The following is an 18,866-nucleotide window of genomic DNA, read 5'->3' on the forward strand; positions in this document are numbered from 1 at the left end:
TGAACCTAATAATTGCTAGCGATTATTATGACCGTTCATATTCGCAGCGCAAACCCCCCCCCCCCCCACCCCCTCCCAGTTATAGGTCCATCTGGAAATCCCCCCAAAAAGCTTCTTCCTGCCAAATGTCTTGAAATGAACTGAATTCGATTTATTATGACTATTTTAAGCTTACTGAACAACCCACAGAAGTTTTTTTACCAGCTCTGCTATGGCTTGCTTCCCCTATATCTCGAGCACCTTATTTCTTAAAATTCTTTCTGACCCCAACAGTACATATTTCGAGGTCTTTTTCGCACACAATTCTACGTCAATAATCTTCTGATTCTTCTTATTAGTAGAAGTAGTATTATTGATAATTATTATTATTACCTTTCGCTCCATACAAAGCCATGCAGCAGTTCCAGAAGGACATTCTGCATCGAGTGCTTAATCCTTTGTTGCTATCAACAGACAACTTTCCGCAACTCACATTTCCGTTGTCTTTGGCCATATCGCAACATATTGTATCCTCTGTTAAGCCAACAACATAGACAGACCAGCAGAAAAACAAAATTAAGGGCACCAAATTAAAGGTAAGATTAACAGTCTGACACCAAACTACGTGAAGTCTTGAGAACGCCCATCTGAGCGTTGGGTCGGTGGTTGATAGTCAGTTCATGGGATTCTGGATTGTGCATTATATTTCTAATCACAAATAGAAAGTGCAGAGCATGTTTATGGCCATTCCGGCAATTCCGAGCCATGTTATCTTATAAGAGGAGAAGTTTGGACAAGCCTTCAAAGTATTCATATCCTTTAGAAATTGGCATGCAACATACAATTTCTTTTATTTATTGGTTGAGCAAAAAAGCACATATCTAAAAGAATAAGAAGCTCTTGGATGGGATCATATTTGTTTCGTCACGAAAAACAATTTTGCTTACACATAATTGGAGTAAGTGTTTACCTAACTTTCCTCTTACATCTCTCTTCTTTCGAGACATATCTTCAGCACAGCCATAATCTTTAAAAAATAAACCATTGACACAATATAATTATTGATACCATCAAATCAAATTAACGTAGTAGGAGGAGGCCGTTTTCAGGAGATACTGAGTGAAAGGTGGCATGGAGTTGGGTTAACAATCAAGGTGTTAAAAATGTTTGCAGCATTTTCCAGCACTAATGCTGTGGCTCAAGACTACAGCACATCTTTAATTGACGCCACACTGAAGCCCACTAATTGACGCACTACACCCAAAAGAGATCTAACCAGCTTGACTTGACTTGATATAAAGACACTCATTAAACATTAATTACTTTTGTTTTTCCTTATGAATTGTTGTTGAGTTTCTAAAACTTTCGTAATCGACCATCCTCTATTACTTTTCCATGCGGTCAATTACGAGAGCTTATTCTCTTAAGCGATCAGCTCTAGTTACGACCACTTTTTCGAATTTCCGCGGTAGTCGCTTACGAGAGCTTCGACTGTAGACTCAACCTGTAGGCCGTCCTAGGAGCTCACAGCAAAGTCCAGCAGACCGCCAGGAGATGTGCAAACGAATACTGGCTTCAGCAATGCTCTCATATACAGTCACTAGCTGATACAACATCAAGGAGATGTCTGATGGTATTAAGAAGGCCTTAAATCCAACAAAGAAGAAAGCTACCCCTTTGAAGTCCGCCACAGGCAAGCTCATCCAAGGCTGGGCCAAGCAGATGGAATGCTGGTTGTAGCACTTAACTCAGAGTCATAATCCAATAATCCAGTGAGAATGAAATAACGGAAGATGCACTGAACCTTTCTGTGCTTAAGGAGATTGACAGTGATTCAACCCTTGAAGAGTTAAACAAAGCTCTCTACTCCCTTGCCTCTGGCAAGGCACCTGAAAAAGACAGAATCCTTACCGAAGTACTGAAGTGCTGCAAAAGAAACATCATCTCGAGAGCTGTATGAAATCCTGTCTCTGCTGAATAGAGGGTGAGGTACCACAGGACATGAGGGATGCACACATCGTCACACTGAACAAGAACAAAGGCGATAGACGTGACTGCAATAAATACCGTGGCATCCCCCCTCCTTACCGTCATCAAGAAGTTTCTCGCCTGAGTAGCACTGGAGAGGCTTAAGGTTTTGGCGGAGAGAGTACCCAGAATTGCAATGCGTTGCCCGAGCCAATAGGTCAATCATTGATATGGTGTTCTCCCTGCGACAGCTTTAACAGAAATGCCGGGAACAATGGCAACCACTCTTCGTAGCCTTTCATAGCCCTCACGAAGGTTTTCGATACTGGTAAGCAGAGATGGCTTATTCAAGAGATGGCTTATTCATTGGCTTATTCAAGAGTCTGACCAAGATCAGATGTCCATCCAGGCTCCTTCAGGACATGAAGGGCATTGTGGTATTGACGGCTCAACATTAGAGCCCTTTGACATTTGAAGTGGAATGAAAAACGGCTATGACCTCTCACCCACCTAATATTTGGTATTTTCTTCGCTTTCCTGCACAAAACAAGCCTTTGGAAATGTAACAGAGGGCATCTACCTTTGAACCAGGTCAGAGGAAAAGCTCTTTAGCCCCTTTTCAGACTAAGAGCAAAGTCCAAAATCCAAATGAAGTATCTCCATGATCTCCACTTTACCGACGAAGCAGGCATCACCGCCCAACTCATCAGAAGACCTTCAGCAGCTCATGGACCGTTTCAGCAAGGCCTGCCTTGACTTTGGACTCGATCACAGCCTGAAAAAACACAGACCATGGCTCAGGTCGTGGTCTTGGAGCACGAACTGGAGGTTGTCCAGGACTTCTTATACCTTGGTTAGACGATCTCTGAACCTCCGAGGTAAACACGCCGGCAGCCAAGCGGATAGCACTATTTCCAGCCTGACCAAGAGAGTATGGTCCAACAAGAAGCTAAAGGAGAATACCAAGATCTAGGTCTACAGAACCTACGTTTTGAGCACACTGCTATACGGCACCGAGTTCTGGACTCTTCAAGCAAGACGAGAGAGGAAGCTTAATATTTTCCACGTGCGCTGTCTCCGAAGCATACTCAACCTCACCTGACAGTTCCAAATACACAGCACTGAAGCGAGCTGAAATTCCCAGCATATACACTTCTTAAACAGAGACGTTTGCGCTGGCTTGGCCATGTTGCGAGAATGGACGACGGCCGGATCCCAAGGGATCTCCTTTACAGAAAAGTAGCTCAGAGAAAGCGCCCCACTTACAGGCGCCAATTAAGCTTTAAACTGAAGGCCTAGGGCATTGACAACAACGGATGGGAAACTTTGACTTCAGAAAGTTGATCTTGGAGGCAGGCAGTTCAGCAAAGCCTTTCCGAGTTTGAAGAAACACTTTCCGGACAGGCTGAGACAAAGAGACAAACGAACGAGGAAGGCCCGAAACCAGGGAGATAGATCAGTAACTGACCACATTTGCTCACTGTGCGGAAAGGACTGTCATTCACGAATTGGACTTTCCAGCCACACACGACGCTGTTCGAGAATAACCTATCAGAGCACAACACTATAGTCTTTCGAGACTGAAGGATGCCCATGTTTGCAATGATAACAATCAAATACATAATGATTTTTCAATCACAAATTACCATGGCAACAGGCTAACCTCTTGAACCCCTTTAATCATAACTTAAACACGGCGTTTCTAAAAGAGCTAGGGCGCTGTATTCAGAGCTGTCACTTATCATTCAGTTTTTTCAGAGAATTTGCAGGGCCTTTCGTTTGAGGTCTTTGTTTGATACCCTTGTAACATCGATGGGTGCATGATGATCGATGAAAGAGGACTTGCATGCTTGAAAATATGCTGCAAACTGTTTTTTTTTTTTTCAAAGAGATGCGACCCTCGTTTAATCAGTAGTAAAACTCGTTTCAATAATTCACCTTCTCTTCCATCACTTACGAAGTCGTTAGTCATCAAGACAACACCAGCTTTCTGCAAAGGAAAACAATCAACTTTATTTTGTTATACATCGTTTTCTTGGAATGCTTTTTGTAGCTCCATGCCGCACAAGGATCGCTAGTAGTCTTAGCTGCCTTCCTCCACAAAGTTTTCCTTACATTTTTCAAAAATACACCTCGGGCCTTGTAACTTTGTAGTCACCTTATACAAACGGAGTCTTACTTGGATTGCTTAATGCAGGATATATATTCTTGCACACCAACCTTAAAAATATCTCTGCTGTCTTTCCCTCCGCCTACACCACATCCCAGGTCTAACTCCTCGGCTGCTTTGAAAATCTGTGAGTTGGAATATTTTCTTTTAGAGAGACCACTACATGAATTATATGTAAATGCAACGCCCACTAAATAGGCCATTTCCGAGTTCCCAAGGCCTCTGTATCAAAACTACTAGAAATGATTTTTCATTCTCAAATTCATTTTCACAATAAAGGTTGTGCACTTGGCCTTATTTTGAAAGTGAGAGTTTTTGGAACTCGGAAGTGGGCCTATTGTCTGATATATATACATATATTTGTCGGAGTTTCATGCCTGTAAAGATTCACACGCTTATTCAATTACCTTCTCCTTTGTGAGTCGGTTGTCGTTTCTTAAGAGGTAAACGCTTTCATCCACACTCAGAAGGCCAAGCCTTGTGCCTTCAGAGGCCTCGATTTTCAGAATGTATTTTTCACTTGGACGTTTATCAATTCTATTGAGCTGTACACGTGATCCGCGGACTTGAACAAATGCGTCAGGAAAATTAACCTAGCAAATAAAATGCAATATTCTCAAAAGGCTACTTCATTCTTCGAAAAAGAAATGAGAAATGTTTGTTCTTTTCTTTCAAGAAAAAAGAATATTAGTCATTTTTGTTATCCACGGGCGCAATTTCGTACCTCGGTGGGAAGGCTGTCCTCCACTTTGAGTAAAATGCTGTCAGCTACCACTTTTTCATTGCTATCAATGTAATAGCCAATCAGACGCGCTGATGGAGACATTTGTGGAGTTACACGGAAGGACCAGCTTTTGAAAATGCCGTCAAACAGGTCAGTCGTGTTGTGAGAAAGAATCCGGCCACGTGAAACTACCTAAAAGATGTAAGGGCTTAGATTAAAAGAGGCCAGATTACTTAAGGGTTAAGGATTGGCATCGCTTACCGGGACTTTCGAGGAATGGGCCCCAGGGCCAATAAGCATGATCAGTAGGCTAACTCCCACTGTGTCATACAACTAGCTACCCTTAGTTTTATTGGACTTAAGAAGTGAGTAGCTAGAAAAGGCCTTTGGAAATTAGGTTTTGATTGATGAAATAAGGGACAGAGAAAAAATTAGGGAGTCTCTTGATGTTGCAGATAATGTGCATCATCTGATGACATAATTAAAGGAGACTGACTAGGCCGCGTGATACAAAACGACGTCTCTATGAACTGATAAAAAGGATTTTTTCTAGGTAATTCTACCTCGATGTGAGAGCGAAAAACAAGTAAAACTGATTTCCCCCGACAAGAGGTCGCCTTAACAGCCTAGTAGATAATACTTTTCAAATAGGTCTTACCGCAAATGATAACTTGGCGGCAACGTTATTAAGATTCCTGTAACTTTCACAATGTATTTTGCGACCGACCTGGAAAGTTAAAAGCACAGCTTAGAAGTGGCGCATCCAGGGAGGGGCCCAGGGGGGCCCTCCCACCTATTTTTTAGACCAAAAAGAGGCCCGAAGGGCCTAAAAAAAGTTTTTTTGGAGACCACCCTCCGCCCTCCCTTTATCTAAGGGTCTGGATGACAAGGCTCCCCATTAACTCAAGGTCTGTATCCGGCACTGCTTAGTACGAAAAATTAAAATGAACGTTTCAAAGTTTTTTGGGGTCGATGGATGCCTAATAATTAAATTATTTGCGCTGCTGTTATTTTTAGCGGCTTTGTTTTCCAGTACCCGTGTGTTCTATAATGGCTGGAGGACAAAGAAGGTGTCATGAGGAACAACCTTTAAATCAACGCTCCGCTGGTGGCCGCTCTCTGGCTGTTTTCTTTCTAATCTCACGCACTTTTCTCTGACCAATTTTCAATTTTAGAGCCGGAGTGCATAAAAAGTTCCTACATGCGTGGCGGCATTCTAGGTGTTGGCTAACACTTGGTAGTTTTTTAGATTGCGTGCTGCGGTCTTGAATCGGGACGTAATCATATGTTAGTTAAAGTTTGGTGGACACACAAACAAACAAAAACAACTGACGAGTTGTTTCGTTTTATGAGACTGAGAAAGGCCTCAGTTGGCGTTTCTTGACAATAGGCATTTCATGTATGTAACGACGTTGGGGTACTTACATCACACTTACTTACATCAATACTTACATCAACTTAATTAAGAACACTGTTTTTTTAGCCTGAGAAAACAGTCGACAATTGGCGACGCTACCACTGGTTTCCCTGCCAAATGACGTCTGAGAAAAAGAGCACAGAAATTCCATACTGATGACGCGTCACAACACAGATTTGGGTAGTGCTTCTGAATAGTCGTACCGCGTGGGAAATTTGATTCAACCAATCAGTACCACTACTCAGATCTGGGTAGTAACGCGTCAACAGTATGGAATTTCTGCGCTCGTTTCTCAGACGTCATTTGGCTGGGAAACCAGTGGTAGCGTCGCCAAATGTCGGCTGTTTTCTCAGGCTACTGTTTTTAACGAATAAGAAATAAATTACCCACGCTATGATATATGGTACGTTACCTTTCCTCGTGAAAGCTGGCGAACCATAAGCAATGGACCATTCGCAGCATCAAATGGCTCCGCCAGATAATTAGCAACTGCATTCTGAGCATCGTTTAGTCTGATGTCGTCTGTTTTTACCTAAACTCGACGAAAAAAGAGCTATGGTATGAACTTATGAACTTAAACTAGAATACCAGGTCATTAGTACGAAATTAATTAAAAAGTCTGCCATCTCATTTTAATTGTAGTAGTAGTATTTATTTCATTAATAGTATTAATTAGTAGTATTAATTAATAGTAGTAAATTTTAGAAGTAATAGTAGTTGTAGTAGTGAGTAGCAGTAGTAGTATAGTAGTAGTAGTAGTAGTAGTAGTAGTAGTAGTAGTAGTAGTAGTAGTAGTAGTAGTAGTAGTAGTAGTAGTAGTAGTAGTAGTAGTAGTAGTAGTAGTAGTAGCAGCAGTAGTAGTAGTACTAGTAGTAGTGGTAGTAGTAGTAGTAGTAGTAGTAGTAGTAGTAGTAGTAGTAGTAGTAGTAGTAGTAGTAGTAGTAGTAGTACTATTAGTAGTAGTAGTAGTAGTAGTAGTAGTAGTAGTAGTAGTAGTAGTAGTAGTAGTAGTAGTAGTAGTAGTAGTAGTAACCCAAATTTCCAGAATTTTTGGCTGAATGGAAAGCGCCATGATGTTCCATGTACCTGAACTGTGATGGCCTTGCGTTAGAACATGCATCTACAACAAACTCGGCTTCTCCGTTTTCATCAGTGTTGTCCCTCACGTTGGGATCTCTGTCAAACCTTTTAAGGTCTATCATTGCATTGCCTTGTTTTCCCTTGGCTGATATCAGCATTGGCACATTCCCGGCCGGTTGTTTATTTGGGTAGGACACTTTAACCTATAAAGGTAAATTGCAGTTGTCGTGATTGGTTGTCCTGTGCATTTACTCTTATAACATAAATCAGCTCCTTGCAGTTAAACTATCACGTGTGACAAAAACATCTGGAGACCATGAGACGTAGTGGGACAATAAAAATAAGAGAGGGAGGGGGAGAAGGAGGAGAGAGGGGTAGGGAGAGAGAGAGAGATTACATCATTTAAAAAGCTAATTTTTTTTCTTTTCAAGGTCCTACTGCTCTCCATCAAGGGGTATTGTACCATGTGACTGACTAGCATGTGACTTTCTAATCATGTTTTATGTTGGTTGACTGGAGAATAAACTGTTGAAAGCAGATGCATGTTTCTCCATCTCTGTATGTCATGATTCAGATAGCAGCTACTGACACTCAGGATAAGACAATAATTGACTGCCACAATAACATACCTTAACGACATAACGAAGTCCAGGTTTGAAGTACTTCGGAGTGTTAATGTATTCAATAAGGTAAGGACTTGATGTAAATTGACAAGATCTATCCTCGGCACTTTCTTTATTGCCAGTCGCCCGTTCTATGACGTCCACTTTTACTTGAAGTCTGCCTTTTTCAGGGAACCAAATTCCTGGAAGTTGTTTGATGACTTGAACTCGTTGTCTGAAGGTTGTTACACCACTTCTGTCCAACTACATCAGGTGAAAACAAAATGATTTAGTTACCTCTTAAATTAAAAGAGCAATAATGTTAAAAGTTCTTTGCTCGTTATGAATGTATGCGAAAAGAACTGAATAGACATCAATGAACTTCAAACAACACGAACTCCTCGGCGGATTCTTGAATATTTTTTAAAACAATAATCAAACCAAAGGTACACCAAGCTCTCGAGTGAGAATCGTTGTTGCATAACAGAAATATTAATGAGGTTTTTATGGGGATTTTAGCGATCGTTATTTAGGGGTCGAAAATAGCAATAAAAATACATCAGGACTTCCTACCTTGCCTCCTTGTTTTTGTTATGTGTGTTCTAAACACAATTTCAGCGAGTTTTAGTTCTGTCGTTTTTTTTTTAATTTTACTCTGTATATAATACATAGGGATTAATGATATGGAGAGAACATCAAGGCAGGTATTGCGCTGAAACAGTAAAAAGATGCTAAGAACGCACCATAAATACAACAAAAATAAGGTATGAGCTCTGATTTATTTTTGTTTAATTGCTATTTTTAGTCTCGCTTGAGCAAAGCGAGAATCTTAAAATGCAGTCGTTTTTTTTTTTTTACGTCGATGGGACCTAGTTTGTAGGCCCCGCGTTCCTAGCGAAGACCGTGGAAACTGGAGATAAGAATCGTGACGACTTTCATTGTATGGAAATGAGTCTCGTGATGTGAATGCAGTTTATTTCGGCGATGACTGAAATGACGCATGTAAGTTTGGCAATGACGTAATTTTCCTCGAATGGAGGCCCTTGATTTTCGTGTAATTATGCACGACATGCAGGCACATCCCTAAGCAGGATGAGAAAATATTATAGCGGGGAAATCCTCAGGATTTTGTGGCTTTTTAAGGCGTTACGTTTCTCAGAATATTGTCGCAATTACAGGAAATGTACGGTTAAATAGATTCACTTTGTTTTATGTATTTAATTGATAGATTTTCGCAGTTGTTACGATGTGAAGTCGTGTTGCACTTCATAAATACTTGAGATATGAAGTATCCACTGTCACGTAATTTTTACGTGCGCACGTGCGTAAAATTTGCGTTCGCAAATAAAATAAAGGCAATGTATGAAAGGCTGCACGTACAATTATGTAAGCGTAAAAGTAGGAACTCGCTTAATTTGACGTTTAATCTCAATACTTTATGTCTTACCTCTATTTGATTTACGTGATTAAAATTTTACGTGCGTTAACGTGCGGCGCCAAAAACGCATCAGTGGAACAAAAAAACGTGTCACGGGTGTGTTTATACGGGTAGCTTTGAACTTGACTAACCGCACACTCTACTTGCAGCACTTCATGTCCATAGTTAATAGAAATCCCATATCGAGCTTTTCCGGAACGGGTTGGTCCAAGAATTCTATGGCTTGAAAGCGTTGATTATTTTGGAACAACTGATCACTTCAGTGGTCGAAAAAAAAAAAAATAATAATCTTAATGAACAAAACTTCAAGGTGTACTGGAAAATCAGGATCGAGGATCGAGGATCGAGAAATCAGGGATCAAGGATCGGTTCAAAAGAACTTGAAAATAAAATAAATAAATAAATAAATAAATCGTGGATCAGTGATGATGTGGGCCGCAGACTGTAGATAAATTTCACAGAACATAACCCCGTTCGCTGTACTGAACGCTAAATTCAAGTAAACTAATCGAGTCTGTCTGAGTCAGTGATTGTTTTGACGAGAAAGTGAAATTTTCCGGGAAAATGAAACGCTTTATCCTGGTGATACTGTACTACAAGAAAAAACTTTTAACAGTTTTTAATTTTTAAGTGTACATTTGCTTTCAGTACTCCTTATTTTTCTTGTAATTGTTGTATGCACGACCCCACCAGCAATGCTGATCTTTTTATCGTGCCATAAACTAAGGTTCCCACCTACCTACCTACCTACCTATCTATCTATCTATCTATCTATCTATCTATCTATCTATCTATCTATCTATCTGTCTGTCTGTCTGTCTGTCTGTCTGTCTGTCTGTCTATCTGCCTATCTATCTATCTATCTATCTAAAATGCATGCTGTGTACAACTCTAAACATTGTACTCTGAGACTGTACGGAGATATTAAAAGTAGATATTAAGCAGCTATGGAAAATGTCATTACTTTCATGCGATATTGATATCTTATAAAACGGACAACAAATTCAGCAGGAATACGCACGAACTGAATTAACTGTGTGTTGTATAAGGTTCTGTTCAACTTACACTTTTTTCCTGTGCTGAACATATACTGTACCGAGCCGTATCTTGGTCCGGTACAAAGAAGCCATGTATATTTATACTGACAGAGTCATGGGCCCCTGATACCGATAAAAATCATCGTTCAATTTTTCGAGTGTAGAATCCCTGAAAGAGTACTCCTCAATGGAGCAATATCAATATGTAGAAGGTTTTCAAAGGTTTCACAACGGTTTGAGGCTAAGATGTGCAGCCTGTCTCTCCTTGCAATTTTTACTTTTTGAGTATATAAATTATGACATTCAACACTCGCTTTGTATTCCAAACGAAAAAGTAGTACAACGGCACCGCGGCCTTTTACATTAAAACTCATCTCCAAGCAAGCGAGACTCAACGCTACTAAGAGCGTTCTTGTTAACCTCTAAATAACCATCGCTAAAATACCCACACAAACCATACATTTTTATTATGCCACAATGATTCTCACTCGTTAAATTAGGGTACCTGCGGTTGAACGTTCAGCATCTGTAACTACTTCTCGTTAGTGACTGCCTATCCAACATGATATTAAAAACTGCTTCCCAATGGCCTGATTCCAGTCAATGAACAATGCGTTCGTTCGGGACATCCAACCGTGAGGAACCACTGAATCTTTGCCCCAGTGTAAGGTAACTCAGATTCGGAATCCGTAAAATTTTCGCTTGCAGAACGTGGAACCCTGGGCTGTGGAATCCGAAATTCATCTCAGGCGCCGGTTGTTCAAACGTTGGATGGCGCTATCCACCGGACAAATAACTATCAAGCGGATGAAAATCATGGAAACCAATTGCGTTATCCACTGAATACAGATTTATCCAGTGGATAGCGCTATCCACCTTTTGAACAACTGGGGGCCTAGATCATGAAATCCGTAATTTCTCCAACGATTGGAATTTTGGAATTCGGAATCCAGGAGACTGGAATGACTACCTGCAGTTCGGAATCAACAGCGTGGTATCCAGAGTTTAAGGCTGTCTAAGATTACCTTACATGGGGCGAAATCTTTGAATTTTGGTTGGTAGAGGTTCGACTTTCTGTATTCTTCTATGGAGTTTGACTAATTTAAAAGAAAAGTGTTTGCTTCAACAAAACAAGATAGAATTGTCTTTGCTATAGAAGAGTACCATAATGGCATGTCTTCCAAAGGGAATAGTTCCATTCCGTCCAACGATGCTCAAATACACAGAAGCAGTGCCAATAACTGGCTTTCCAAATGTGTAACTGAAAGAAAAAAAGGATACATACTGAGTCATCTGGACAACAATTATTGAATATTGGTGGCGCAAGGGTAATACGCAGTGGTAACGAGAGCACATACGATTCTAATCTCAGAGTTGACACCATGGTTTGAGTTTGTTGTTTTCTTCCTCCCTTGCTCCGAGGGGAGTTCCCTTGTGTTAGTTGTCATTTATTCCTCTCGTCATCAGAAGAAACCCATCGTAACATTTTCAAAATCCAATTCTACTCGGGACAGCAGATGGAGCCTCGGAACCACTCTGCAGATGTGTTACCGCTCAAAATTTACCGGCATTTACCTATAAGTTTTATCTATTTATTTATTTATTTATTTATTTATTTATCTATTAATCAATATGAAAGAATTAACAAACCCAATGTATCATTCATACCGTGCTGTTATGCCTATACTGGTCAAGTTGTCAGAATTGAGGATGTACTGTGGCACCGTGAGTTTCACCGAAAACTTTGGAAGAACTACAATAAAATAAAATTAAAAATTAGAATGGACAAAAATGGAAAGCTGGCCAAAATGAGAACTCGGAGAAAAGCAGATATTTTTTTTGGAAACAGGACCGCATGTGGTTCATTCTCGGTTGAGCCATAAAAGCTTAAAAGTAAAAAACGATATGTTAAGACTTTATACATGTCGAGAATTCAATTTGGTATTTAAACGCCGAAATACCATATTATACTATGGCGCAACACCGAACCAAACAGGGATCTCAGATCCGTTCACTATGGCCGTAATTCACAACAATACACCAAAGGTTGACAGAGGGCATTAAGACAAACCCACAAATTGACGTATTTGGCCTCATACATAAGTTATAAATCGTTTAACTTTGGGAAAAATAGAGAAAGCATAAATGAAGTTCTTGTGGCAATGGGAGGTCAAATACATTGTATCGACCTTGGTATCCCTGTGAAAAAGACTTCATTGTTACCGTATTCCTTCACTTCGAACTGCACAGAAGTATTATGAATATCCTAGAAAAAAAGAAGCAAAGTACAATTAAAATAGAATGGAGCAATTAAATTAACAAAACGATTACAGGACAGTTATGGTCATACATATAAAAGCAATACCATTTCTTGCATATCTCTACGTAAGTGTTGTCTCGGAAGCACTATCAATAGTAGTCTGATACACAGCTGTTTATAGTGTCGTCACGCAACGTTCCTCCTACTTCCATTCCTTGTGGGGAGGAGCCTTGCGTGACGACACTGAAAGGCTGTGTAGCGGACTAGCACTATAAGGGTACGGTATCACTTCTTTTATTGGCCATTAAGACAGTTTTACAGGGAACTGTGGTGTTTCTTCGCGGTGTTGTGGAAACCATTGTTGGTTCACTTTTGTTTTGTGCTGTGGCAGAGTTCATACAAAACATTGCAATCATTTTTCAAGGACTTTTCAAGGACCACTTACTTACTAGGAATATAATTTCACAGATTGTACGAAAATGCACTTTCCCAGTCCATTCTAATAAGACTCTAAGGCTTTAACTGTTTGCTTCATCAACTTCTCAACATTTTTCAGTTCACTTGTCTTAAATTGATAGTTAATTATTGCATAAAACATAGAGCACTTTATGTATAACCTTTAAATTCTCTGACCTATGATTTATATTCTATCTTGGACAACCAAAAAGCATAAAAAAAAACTCTTCTAGGCTACTACATTCAAATTTGAAGAAAATTCAAGGACTTTTCAAGGACTTCCCCTAAAATTCAAGGAATTTTTTAAGACTGTCAGAACCCTGTGTGGGTATTATCCAATGTCGTTTGAATCCTTTATGAAATACTTCATTTGGCGATCGCATCCGTGCGCAACACCAAAAAACTACTGGAAACTGAGTCAGCAATCGGCGACAGAATTGTTGAGACTTTGTACTCAAATAGGGTAACTTCAGAGAATAAAAGAATCCACAACCCTCCCCCCTCCCCTCCATTCAAAGTTGGGGTGTTTGTTGTTTTCTGCAGGTAGCTCGAACAGCGGCACAAACATTGCATGGAGGGGATGGGGGAGAAAAAGCTTTATTTTCACCTTTTAAAGTCGGTTACACGTCAATTAGCCTCTTTCGGGCAAAGTAACTCAACTAATTTTGTCGCAATTGAAGATTGGCTCACCCACTTGAATCCCATGGTACAATTCAACACGACATCGACCCAGTACCAATTAACCTCAAATATACAACTATCCCTCGAAGGGTAGGAGAATATCATGGATATATACCTCGACGTTTCACCTCTTGGTATACATACGTGAGATAGGGGAGTTAGTTGTTTTAGTATTTACCATATTAGTTGGAAAAAAATTAAAAAAGTAATGTTTGTAAATAAAAGGTGTGACTTAGTATGAGCATTGTCTACGTTTTGATTGATCGTGTTTCAATGCTTTGTAGAGTAATTTTTACCGAGTTTTTTAGAAATTTCAATAAAAATCGCGCACTAGAACAGTGAATAGCCAAGAATAGTCCGAGTTACGGAAGCCAATCAAAACGCACGAAACTCCTAGCTATTGATTTGGAAAATACTTATGGCAATTACCTGCGCGCAAAAGGCTCTTATTTAATTTCTCTTACTTCACGCGGAAAAGGGAAGCCTTGCGCGCGCGTTTACGTGTGCTTCTCGTAGCACAGGCAGCCCAAGTTCAGTATGAGAGTGTAATCATTAATACGTGTGGTCTCGAATTGCGATTTCTTTTACCCCCTGAGTTTCTTCTACGGACCACACGTATTTTAATGATTAAAATGATTTAACTCTCATACTGAGCTTGTGCTGCATGTGCTCGTAGTGGTGGATCGACTTACCTTATGTCCGTAGGTGGCTGTTATCGTCCAGTTACCCAAAAGGGCAAAGTCTTGTAAATCTAAAATCCTTGATATAATTCCTGAATAAAAAAGCCAAGTACAAAGGTCAGGAGCAATTTTATACAACACTAAAGAATCCGTGTTATAATCACTACTTTATGTTTCATGAAATTAAGTTTTGATCTGCGTTTAGAAAAGAATATTTAGCAATATCTGGATTATTATACGAAAAAGGCTAATAAATTCTTGGTAAGACTACTTCAATGGAATTGTTATCAAACTTACTGTCTCATTCATCCACCAATAGAGAATACCTTGATCCGAATGTTTGGAACTTTTATCTTCCTGGCCCCATTGTTGTAAATTCAAAGGAAGGGGTGGGGTATAACGCATACGTTTGCTTAATATTTATGCAATGGATATAAAAGCGCTATCCAACTTCTGAACAATCGCCTGGTATTATGTACTTGTATATAAACAAATCCAATGAAAATCACTATGGTTATAGTTTTGCAAAGGATAACCGAAACTTCAGTTGTCAGGGCTATCGGACGAAAGGACTATAACTGAAGGAATTGACCGAGGCTGGGGTTCATTATGGATCGGCGTAAGTAGCTCCCATTGTTCTAAGCCTGGACCCCATGTAATCATCCAGGTCAAGTCGATCGTCCAAGCCCTCCCTAAAATATGGTCAGGCAGTTGCTACTCGTCTTTTTTTTCCTCCAAAATTCAATGCTTTCGAGTAAAAATAGATAACGCGGACGATTATATGGACACTAGCTGGCCTTATGTTAAATGGTATTTGCATTGTTCAGCATGATTTCTTCAAATAAGGGACGAAAGGTTTGTCAAATCCAGCCTCGTTTTCGCTCAAATGCTAAGGCCATGATACTGAGCAAGCAAACGTATAGTTAGTGAATAGATATGAAGGAAGCCAAATCAAACCTGTGCTTGGGTCTAGGTCCTTCCACTGTTGAACTCTGATTCCTTGCGGATTCTGTAGGTGCCCAGCAAATCAAGTTATTAAAGGCAATAAAGCATGGAATTCAACTGAATGAAATTGCAATGAAACCAAAACTACCAAACCCAGTAACAAAGGAATAATAATAAAAAAGGGACTCACCTGAACTACAACAGTAATCTATTGAAAAATGAAAGACAAAACATAATTCTGCATTAGATTATCCAATGTCATAGTATAATTATAGAGTTAGCCAGGGCGAAAAGCGAAGTTCTCGTTAATAAACTTATAATTTACTCAAAAAATAAAATCGTGTAGTGTTAAACGGCGACGGCAACGAGAACGGCAAAACAAATCAACAAGTCTACTTAGCGAAAAAACAATTTTGTACACGCAGCACACTTTTTCGTACTTTTATTTGCCGTTATTGTTCCAACATGAAACTTCCTAGTTACACATTTTATTGTGCTCACAAAATTTTACTGCTTGTGTTCCTGTTCGCCATTTTTCTACTGCCGCTCATTTTCACCTTGCTGGCCGTTTCCTTTCCTTTTTTTTCTCAGCTCCGCTATGAAATTTTCATGTTGTTCTTCCAACGAAATTCGCCTCCTTTGTATGAATATCTCTCGCTCTAGCTAGCTCTCTGTCGCTCTTTTTCTCGTTGAGCTTTGCTAGCCTGGCGCCTACTTTCTCGTTTTCTATGTCTTTCTTTTTCTCTATCGTCGAAGTTTGTGGACATGACAGTTACTCTAAGCTTAATACTTGAGACAACACGGATACAGAAACAGTTTCCGCTTTCTGTTTTGTCTTTATTGACTCTTAAATTAGGGAGCTTAAGCAGCGACGACGGTAACGGCAGGAAAAAAGTCACCTAAAAAGTGAATTCGCGCTGTTTCAAACTTTATTGCTCTCTTTCAAACTCTTTTAATTTGCTAAATTTGGAGATTTTTTCAGGAGTTGAACCCTAAAGGACTGTATGTAAGTTCACAAAAAGAAAAAGGAAATAGTTGTTTTACGTTCACGTCCTCCATAAAACGTGAAATTAGGAAGTTTCACGTCGTACTTGTGCAGTGACGGTAAAGAAATGTACAAAAAAGCGTGATGCACGTGCAGAGTTATTGCTTTACTAATCTAAACCCATTGCTTTTTGCCGTTGTTGTTGCCTAAGCTCACTACTGTCTCTGCTTCACAAGACGAGGGTGGCCACGCTATATCCCGCCAAAAAGATCTCGAGTTGCATTTGGGTTGCCACATATATTGGTATGCTTGTGGTGGGGACGGACGAGAGGGCGGATGGACGGACGTATGTCCACGTGACTACAGGTCACTACCAAAATTTCTCGGATACATAGACAACGAAATTTTCTTATCCATGGTGTTCCGCTGCGCGCGCATCGAGCGTGCTAGAGCTCCGCTATCATTAGATATCATATATTGAGAATGGACAAGACAAGATTGATCATTGAAACAAAATTTAAAAAAAGACAAAAAGAATGACAAAAAAGGAAATTAAAAAAGAGGGAGACATTGGAATTTTGATGTTGTGAAATTAGTAAAACGATCTCACCTTTCGTCGTGAAGGTTTCATGTCAAATTCAAGAGGAATTACTCGAAATTTGACTGGAAAGAAATCAAAAAAGTATCAATTGACAAGATTATTTTTAAAACACAACCATTGTAATGAACTGTAATCAGGACTGATCTTTGTTCGTCAGTTTTCCTCAACACTGGATCGTACAACTTCACTTTGTCAGAGCGTCAGAGAGGTTTTTAAGGGTCTGCCTCGACATGTACCTCAATAGCATAAGGCCTCTCCCGCCAAGGACGACGGAACATCATTTTAAAATTGGGTGGGTGTTGACAAGATACTCTCCTCTTGCACGGGAAAGTCTGAAATCTTTCAGAGAAAGGAATGAGGGCGCTCATCAAGCTCCACTGTTCTTGTGAGCATGAGCTTCTGGGTATTTCTACGAAATTTTACAATTTTAGGGTGAAAGATAACATTTCGTGGAAACTCCCATACGGTTAGCTCTTAAAACTATAGCACATAGGCCCGTCCACTGGATTTGTCCAGTTTTCTTTTTCTGATTGATGTAATAAAAGACATATTATATTTAACTCCTCAGAATACCTAACTCAAAATTCAACAAAACTCGCAATTGTTTAACAGTTGGTTGGACGGTCCAACTGCACCATAAGGCGTGACACTGTATCTGCCTGTGGTCTTTGCAAGCAAGGTGGCGCTGCACACGCGCAAAAAATGTGAAAAATTATTAAGGAAAATTGGGGTCGTCGCACTTCTTACCCCTTTGTTTTGGAGTATAGATTGGTTTGTCCGTCTGTATGAACACCATCCCGTCTCTATAGCTCAGAAGAATCTTGGCTTCCTTATGAAACTGATAATGTGCGTCATCCGACTTGGCTACCAGATATACGTATTGTTTATCCACAGACGCGGTATCTGGCAGGTCTCCGGCTTCTACCTATAATATGTGCAAAACTATGATGACTTAACAGTGTGTGTTCTAAGTGGCTGAAACTAGTAGCTATGAATAAATAGATGCGTTATTGTATAAGCCGTGAGGTCGAGATGAGATGAGGTCGAGGTCAATAAAAAGGACACAACAACAACCGGCAATTACAAACAACAATAAAAAAAAAAAGAAAGGAAAAAGAAGAACGAGGCCGAGGATTCATTACATGTCCAAGAGAACTGGTTTCTTGCAGGGCCAACGCGGGGTATCCCGCGAAGGCGAGAAAAAACCGTCTTACCCGCTTGGGTAACCATTAAGAACACATGCAGGATTCGCGTTATAGTTACCCGCTCGCGGAAGCAGCCATTTCATTTCGATTTGTAATAACTTATGCCCACGAGCTGCAGGTTCTGCCGCCAGCAAGTCAGGCGATTACATGTTCTCGCATTTAACTTTTTGTAACCGGAGCTAAGCGGAGTTTTTTCCAAGTTTTAGTTTTAAAGAAATTTGAGTTAATAGATTAAATAAACCTCAATTACGAGAATATCGTGTTTTATATATAACAAGAATTCCGCCCTTACCTTTACTGGAAGGAAAATATTGCCTCCTAAAAAAGAAAAGAACAATAAAACAAAAACAAACAATATGACATTTTGAAAATTTTGCAGAATTGTGTTTATATCGAAATCCTTTAAGGTTAGCAGCACTTGTAACAGTGCAGTTGTGTAGTTTAAAGGCGAGGAAGAAAACTATGATATGAAAGCGGTTGTAAAGCAGCTCCGGTGCTTATGATAAATTACATGTGGATTTGAACCCCGCCGGATAAAATTCAAACAAGAGCAAAAATTCGAAACAAACTTTTCTCATTATTACATTTATTTAAACTTTCATCTTTGTAAGGTACTATGATCTAATTGAACTTTACTG

At 39.8% G+C, this 18,866-nt stretch overlaps 1 pseudogene; it reads right to left on the reverse strand.

Moving 5' to 3' along the window:
• LOC140936383 (complement C3-like) overlaps positions 1 to 18,866 on the reverse strand; it is a 42,277-nt pseudogene that overhangs the window by 21,884 nt on the left and 1,527 nt on the right.

This window comes from Porites lutea, chromosome 5 (genome assembly GCF_958299795.1).
Source record: "Porites lutea chromosome 5, jaPorLute2.1, whole genome shotgun sequence".
Taxonomy (NCBI): domain Eukaryota; kingdom Metazoa; phylum Cnidaria; class Anthozoa; order Scleractinia; family Poritidae; genus Porites; species Porites lutea.